Below are 8327 nucleotides of genomic sequence, written 5' to 3' on the forward strand. Positions count from 1 at the left end.
AAGGGGGCGGCGCCCAACCTCTGGATCATGCACAACGCATCAGCTCCCGCGCTGGGCAGCGAAGCGGGGCGGCGCCCAACCTCTGGCTCATTTCCACGAAGGGAACACGGGCCTTCTACTTCCAGCCACTGCCCTGCCACGCACTGGAACACACTGACTGGGGAGCGGTCTTCCCTTCCACCTCGGAGACTCTTGCTGACACCAAAACCAGGAACCCTGGCTTGATGCGGTGCCTGTGTGACCTCTGCCCTCTAGGATTAGCCAGAAGAAGCAGTGCCATACCGTGATGGTTAACGTCAGGCCTCAACCTGGCTGGCTGGAGGGAGGCCCGGCTGGCTGGTGAGGTCTTGTCTCAGCCTCAGCTAGATGGATGGATAAGAGGATAAGCTGTTTTGGAGGAGACTGGGGGGTCCTCCTCCTGTGAGACTCCTCCTCCTGTGAGTCACAGACTGAGGGGAAGACCCGCCTGAATGTAGGGTGGGCACCATCCAATCCTGGATGGAACTAAAAGGCAGCTCTGTCTCTCTCCTAGAGCTGGGACACTTCTTCTCCTGTCCTTGGACATCAGCCCTCTAGGCTCTTGGCCTTTAAACTCTGGGCTTGCAGCAGCACTCCCTGCCCTGGGCTCTCAGGCCTTCAGCCTTGGACTGAGTCACACCATTGTCTTTCCTGGCTCTGAGGTCTTGTGACTTTTGGGTGCTGAGTCACATGACCAGCATCCCAGAGTCTCCAGCTCTAAGACGGCCTGTCACGGGACTTCTCAACCTCCATCATCACATTTCTCCTACTGCATATCCTCTTTCCATCCATCTAGCTAGCTATCTGTCTATCATCTATCTATCTGTCTATCACCTGTCTATCTATCCATCCATCTATCACCTATCATCCATCTATCTATCTATCTATCTATCTATCTATCACCTGTCTATCATCTATCTATCTATCTATCACCTATCTGTCATCTATATCTATCTATCTATCTATCTATCTATCACCTGTCTGTCTATCTATCTATCTATCAATCATCTATCACCTGTCTATCATCTATCTATCTATCACCTGTCATCTATATCTATCTATCTATCTATCTATCTATCTATCTATCTATCTATCACCTGTCTGTCTGTCTATCTATCTATCTATCATCTATCACCTGTCTATCATCTATCTATCTATCTATCTATCTATCTATCTATCTATCTATCATCTATCACCTATCTATCTATCACCTATCTGTCATCTATATCTATCTATCTATCACCTATCTATCTATCTATCTATCATCTATCACCTGTCTATCATCTATCTATCTATCTATCTATCTATCTATCTATCTATCTATCTATCTATCTATCTATCACCTATCTGTCCTATATCTATCTATCTATCACCTGTCTGTCTATCTATCTATCTATCTATCTATCTATCTATCTATCTATCTATCTATCATCTATCACCTGTCTATCATCTATCTATCTATCTACCTATCTATCTATCACCTATCTGTCATCTATATCTATCTATCTATCACCTGTCTATCTATCTATCTATCTATCTATCTATCTATCTATCACCTGCCTCTCTATATAGCTACCTACCTATCTATCTAGCCTATTGGATCTGTCTCACTGCAGAATGCTGACTATAGTGATACACGTATTTTAAGAGTCCTGGCATGATTACGCACTGATGGCTCACAGCCTCGACAATCCCCGATGATGGGATCAGCCTTACTTCGTGTGCACCATCTTCACAGGGCTACAATCCTGATACTCCTTGGGGTCAAAGGGGTTTAGGGTATTAGTTACTTTATGGGTCTAATGATCTTGGTTGATATGCTGCCAGGATTTGTAACAAGTTTGCCAAATCTCAGTCTATTTAAAGATCTACCTGAGAAGACTGCACCTGGCTAAGTATCCAAGGAGTCGGTCCGCTTGCTTCCCAGGCCTTTCTGTGTTTGTCACACCATCCACTCACTTTCATTATTTCTGGGGGACCATTCACAGGAGAATTTCAGGCAAACTGGCTGCGGCTTTGGCCTCTTACTGGGATAATTGGCACCGTGTGATGTTAACCCTGGAGACCACCCCAAGGTCACTCTGTACGGCCCCTTGATTTTGGAGAGGAAATAGCTGAGCCCCAGGCATCGGAAGTGAATTCCTTAGAGTCACATAACAAATTTACATTCAGGAAGAGATAACAACACACTTCACCATCAGCACTTGGTAGGACTGCCTCACCCCTGCCATGGCGCTCACGGCCCCATCATCTCTACCCAACCTCGATGTCCCCAAATTGTGCTTGCTGTTTGGCTGACTGCTTCTTCCTTATTGAACATTCTGCTATTCATGAATGACTCTGGCCAAATTAACGAGAGCCATAGGACCTACTGGCCTTGTAACACCTTGTGACATTCCTTGTGAATATGACACGTGTCGGAACACACTGACCCAGCTATCCCCTGGGAGCGGGGGTTCTGGGTGTGTGGGGTCCTACAAGTCATGGATCTCTCACTAAGGATGTAATTTGAGTGAATTGGTCTTTCCTTGAAAAAAGAAAGAGGGAAACTGTATCCTAGCAAATGCGGGTTTCCGTGAGCAGACACCCCCACCTGCTGGGTGACTTGGGAAACAGCAGAGTCACCATTTTTCTGGACCTGCATCTTCATTCCTCTCAAAGAGCACACGTGTCTATTTGATTCCAGGGCGCTGGATATGTGCGTTGCACATGGAAGCCTTTATTTTACTTTTTGGGGTTTTCATGCTTGTAGTTAAACATCACCACTTTCTCACTCAGCTGTGACTGTCAAGAGCCTTGCGCCCTGTGGAATACTGAGCTCTGGAATAAGGGAGAGAACCTCATGACGCCCATGTCAGCAATAGCTTTGCAGATGCTTTCTCAAAAGCCACAGACCCCAGACACGCTAAGGACAGGCACTGCCCGTTGCTTACAGACTCACTCACTTACCCGAGTGTCCACTTAGGGCCACAGACAGTAGGATTGACGAGAAGAAAGGCCGGGAAAGGACAAAGGCTGGAAGGTGCGTGTCCTCTGCACCTGCAGGCAGCTACTAGGTTCAAACAGTGAAGGGCGTTGGGCCCAGGCAGAGCCCAGAGCCTCTGTGAGCCCAGAGCTTTCCTAGTAAAGTCTGCTCCCTGGGCAGTGAGAGCTGCTATAGGATGCATGGGGTGGCCTTGGACTCAGGGGTGTGCGTCCTCCCTGTGAACAGATGGATGAAGCAGAAACTCCACACAGAGGGAAGCACAGTCTATGAAGAAAGCTCACCCAGGACACAGCACACGTGGAGATGTCAGCACGTGTGGGGGTTTGGGAGAGGGTCACGGTCTCTTCGCTCATGACTTCCTGCAGCCAAGAATGTAATCTGCAATTGGGGCACCAGACCGGGGGCGTGGAGGAGCGCTATTCCTGGGGTTAGGGGAGCACTATTCCTGGGGTTAGGGGAGCACTATTCCTGGGGTTAGGGGAGCACTATTCCTGGGGTTAGGGAGACCATTATCCCAGGGAGTCAAGGGGGAGCACTATTCTTGGGGTTGGGGGCAGCTCTAGGCCTGGGGGAAGTGGGAGCACTCTCCCTGGTGGGGCGGGGAGGGAGCACTTGGCCTGGGGCTGGGAGAGACAGGTGGAGTCTTGGGTTTGGGTTTCAGACCCTGCAGGTTTCCGTCTCTGGCCGTGTTGGTTTCCTGGGGTCGCGTCACGGACTCCCACTCACAGGGTGGCTCCACACAGGGGATGGACGCTCTCCCCATGGCGGAGTCCAGCACTCCCGGGTGGAGGTGTCTGCGGGGCCACGATCCCCCTGGAGACTCTTCGGGGCCCTTCCTTGTCTCTTCCAGGTTCTGGGGGCTCCAGGCAAACCTGACCGGGGCTGCCCCGATCCAATTCCGCTGACTCTGCTTCTCCTTTCCCTCTGTCTGTGGAAAACCCCTCAGCCTCCCTTTGGAATGGGCGTGGGCTGTGGCACTCAGGCACCCCCAGGTGGCCCAGGCGGCTCCCCCACTCTCAAGACCCTAATCTTTCCCTCTAAAGAGCCTTTTTCCTTCTCCACCTAAGGTCTCGTTCACAGGTTCCAGGGACTCGGATATCTTTAAAGGAGTCAGTTTTCAGCCTTCCACATCGCCATGAACTTTCTTGAAATAAAACCTCAAATCCTAACTCTGCATTTGCATGATTTAAATAATATTTATTGTCAAGAAGAGACACCTCTCAATAACTGTGAAATCCTGTGATCAGCGAAATAAGTATGTCATGTGAGTATATCGATAAGCATTACACACACAGCCAAAATCACTCACACCACCCACCACACACACCCAAAACCACTCACACCACCCACCACACACACACTACACACAGAGCCAAAAATCACACACCACCCACCACACACACACCACACACACCTTCCCCACAGCCAGCCAAAAATCACTCACACCTCCTGCCACACACCACACCTGCACACACACACCACACAGATACAACACAAACCACACCTGCACACAGAGACGTCACACCACCACTCCTGTTTAGGAGCATGGAAGGGCTTTTTTTCCACCCTATCAGCGAAGGGGAATCAACCCTTAAGAACTCTACTGGCTGGGCGCGGTGGCTCACGCCTGTCATCCCAGCACTTTGGGAGGCTGAGGTGGGCGCATCACGAGGTCAGGAGATTGAGACCATCCTGGCTAACATAGTGAAACCCCGTCTCTACTAAAAATACACAAAATTAGCTGGGCAAGGTGGCAGGCACCTGTAGTCCCAGCTACTCGGGAGGCTGAGGCAGGAGAATGGCGTGAACCCGGGAGGCGGAGCTTGCAGTGAGCCGAGATCGCGCCACTGCGCTCCAGCCTGGGCGACAGAGCGAGACTCTGTCTCAAAAAAAGAAAAAAGAAAAGAAAAAGAACTCTACCAAGAAAAAATGACACTTCATTGGTCAGTGACAGACTATTTAAGGATAAGTATTTTTAGTCAGTGTTTAACTTATGTGCATAAAAACTCAATGAAATCATAAGACAGCATTAAATAGCTTGTTTAAAATAAACCGAGGGAACTCGCCTCTTGGGAATCTTTAAAGTACAGAATGAAACAGCCGTCAGAGCCTGACTCTTTGCTTTACCACTAAAAAAAAAATGTAATACACTTTTCATGACTCTGCCATTCTTGCAGGCAATTTCATATGCATTTTCTAACTCCCCCATTGGGGTTCAAAACGCAATACCCCAAATGCAACACCTTGGTGAATGGCCTGCTTTGAGCTGAGGGAGACCTGGGAGTCCACAGAAGTGAGAAGTCCTCTCCGGCCTTCACCCTCCTTCTTCCCACAAAAGGCATCATGGAAACTAGGGCTCTTCTCCCTGAAAGCAAAAGCCATAAAACCTGAGAGGTAGCTCTCTGCCTCCCTGCTTCTCCCAGGAAAGTCCTCGAGTGTCCGTGTCCTGCCCAGCACCCAGGGGACGATCCCAGCACAGACCCAAGAAGGATTCTGCCAAGGGGCCTGGCCGGGCTCACAGCTCACCAGCTCCAGGGCATGCCTTTCTGTCCACTCTCAGAACTCCCTGGCTCCTGCTTCCTTCCTCAGGCTTAGCAGAAGAATTCCGTTTCCCGGGGCCTTGGGTCCTCGTGTGTGGTAGAAGACCTTGGCTAAACACGCGTGCCATGCCCTCCTCTTGTTGGTGTGACTTTGGGTGCAGGAGTGTCTGCCACGAGCCTTGCAACAGGTGAGAAGGAAACCGTCTCCGGGATGGACTGGCCCCACATCCCTGCCTCCTCCCCTCACCCACCCTTGGTCTCTACAGGAGCGAGTTTCATCCCAGGCTGGGGCCAGTCCCTGGGGCCAGCACCTGTCCACAGAAGACCCCTAGTCCTCAGTCCTGGTAAGTAATTGGATCCTGGAGCAGCTGAAGCCTGGGAGCTCTTTTCCTAGAGCAATGATCCATACTTAACAGGTGCTCCAGGGAGAGCATAAAAATGACCATCCCAAAGAGAAAAGCAGACAGGCCAAGATTTGATGGGCAAGATCTGATCTGACTTTGGGTGGTGAGGAAAAAAATTGTACTTGTAAATTAGGTTTTTTCCAAATCTTCAGTATTAGCTAAGACTTATTAGCTCAGACAGACTTTGTCTCTGAACGTCCTTAGTGTTGTAATGGGATAAATAGGTCTTCCATCTTATTATTCAAGAAAACACTTTCCAAAGGTTCTTCACCTTAACCTAGTCAATGCATTTCTTCCCTTTTTCTTAAATCTTGCTGCCTCCCCCATCCATCCTTCCCTCCCTTCCTCTCTCCTTCCATTCCTTCCTTCCTTTTCTTCTTTCTTCCTCCCCTCCTCCATCTTTCCCTCCTTTCCTCTTTTCTTCTTAAAATTCAAGATGGCAGCTGCAACTCAAGCTCTCACGTGGCTCCCATTGAGAAGTTTCATGAGATAATCCAAGCAGAGAGATGACTACAGTGCCCGCCCATAGTAGTTACTCAGTGGCTTCTAGGTCCTTCTCATGGAAACCGGGCTGACATTCCTGAGGCTGCAGGGCAGGTAAGCCTTGGCCCAGAAGGAGGCAGAGAGCAGCCATATGGCGCAGAACAGGCATGGTGCTGAGGTGGACGCAGTTTCCAGATTGGTTCGAATTTTTCAGGGCATCCGTTTTGTGCTGTGGCCCCACCCCAGCCAGGTAAATAGAGAGAAGTTCCACCTGCCATAGGATCCCCCTCCCGCTCTCCAGACACCCGACACCTGCTGCTTCTCTTCTGCAGCTGACAGCAGGGCTTCTCCTGGTGGGTCCCCAGCCCTCCATCAGCCCCTGGCTTTGGGCACTCACCCCAGCCCATCTCATGCGGCACTATTGGTGCAAAGATGTCCCTGCTCCACAGGGCTGGGCTCCTGTAGACCAGCAGAGCCTGACTGAGCTGGACCCATTGGGCTGGAGGACTTTGACCCGGTTCTGTTGAGACCTGCCTGACGGCACTGCTACTGCTGTCACCCAGTGTGCAATCACAGGCCCTGTGCCCACGTTTCACAGCTAAGGAATAGCAGATCCTGTGCGGGGAGGGAAGGAAGGAAGGAAAGGAGAAATGGAGGGAGGCAGGGAGGGAGGAAAGGGAAAAAAGGGGAAAGGGAGAGACAGAGCGCAGGGCTGCTGGGCAGAGAGGCCTGGACCAGGCCAGGCTTGGCCGTGTGAGGAGCACCTGTCCTTCAGGAAGGGACCTTGGAGATCAGGGAACAGGCTGCTGACAAACCACTTATTTCTCCTCCCTCTGAACTCCCAATTTCCCAGAAATCTGCCTCAGAAGTGGGGAGAGCGGAGAGGCTGTGAGGTTGGACCAAGGGGGGGCCACGGTCTCACCATCCATCCCACGTGGGCCACCCCTGGACGCTTCGTTCGCAAGCCTGATACTGTCCTAAGATGTGGTTTGATTTTTAAGGGCGGAGAGATGGGCTCAGCCGCTGGAATGACGCTTTCCGCTGCTGGTGGAATCTAGCCCCTCCGTCTTTGGGGGATGAGGGGTCTCTGCCTCCTGCAGTGACAGCGCCAGGATGACCCAGCCTGGCTTCCCGCTCCCCAGCGCGGGCACCTGCGGCCGGAGACGTGGCTCTGCAGCGCCCCCTAGTGGCCGCCCTGCGTCTTCCCAAAGCGCAGCCTCAGGACAAAGCTTCCTTCCCGCGAGGTCCCTACAGGCTTCTGCGGAGCCCGGAGTCGGAATCACTGTCTCCCGGTGATTCCTAAACCTGGAAACTGGCTGCCGCTCCTTGGGGCTGGTGGTCGTGCCAGTTGCTGCGTCAGAGCAGTTGGGTGCCCACAGGCTGAGGACGCAGGGGCCAGGGTGAGGGTGAGGCTCCACCCCAGGGCTCCAGAGACCCTGAATTTTGCACTTGACTCTCCTTAATCTCTCCCAAAGCCTGATCCTTCTTATCCCCCTGAGGGCCTGAGGTCCCCTATCTGCATGGTGGAGGGGTGGGGTGCCACGATCTTAAAGACCTTCCAGTTCCCAGGGTGACAAGATTCTAACCACATTGCACATGGAACACTTTTCGGTGCAATGACCCCAACCAACATCCCGGCCTGTGCAGTTCCCACTCGCAGAGATCCAAAAGTCGGTGGGTGACGACCCACGTGTGAAAAGGGCTCTAGAGAGCTGCCCGCAGTCTCATGTCCCCCACCCCCCGCCCTCCGCGTGCTCAGCACCTGAACGTCTTCTCAGAGACAGGGCAGGGTCTGTTTAAAAGGAAGCTCCGACAGTCTCCCTAGGAAGAGATGGCTGCCACCCCAGGCACGTGGAATATTTCTGGGGATGGAATTGTCGCAATAACGAGGAAATC

The sequence above is a fragment of the Piliocolobus tephrosceles genome, chromosome 15 (assembly GCF_002776525.5).
Source record: "Piliocolobus tephrosceles isolate RC106 chromosome 15, ASM277652v3, whole genome shotgun sequence".
Lineage (NCBI taxonomy): Eukaryota > Metazoa > Chordata > Mammalia > Primates > Cercopithecidae > Piliocolobus > Piliocolobus tephrosceles.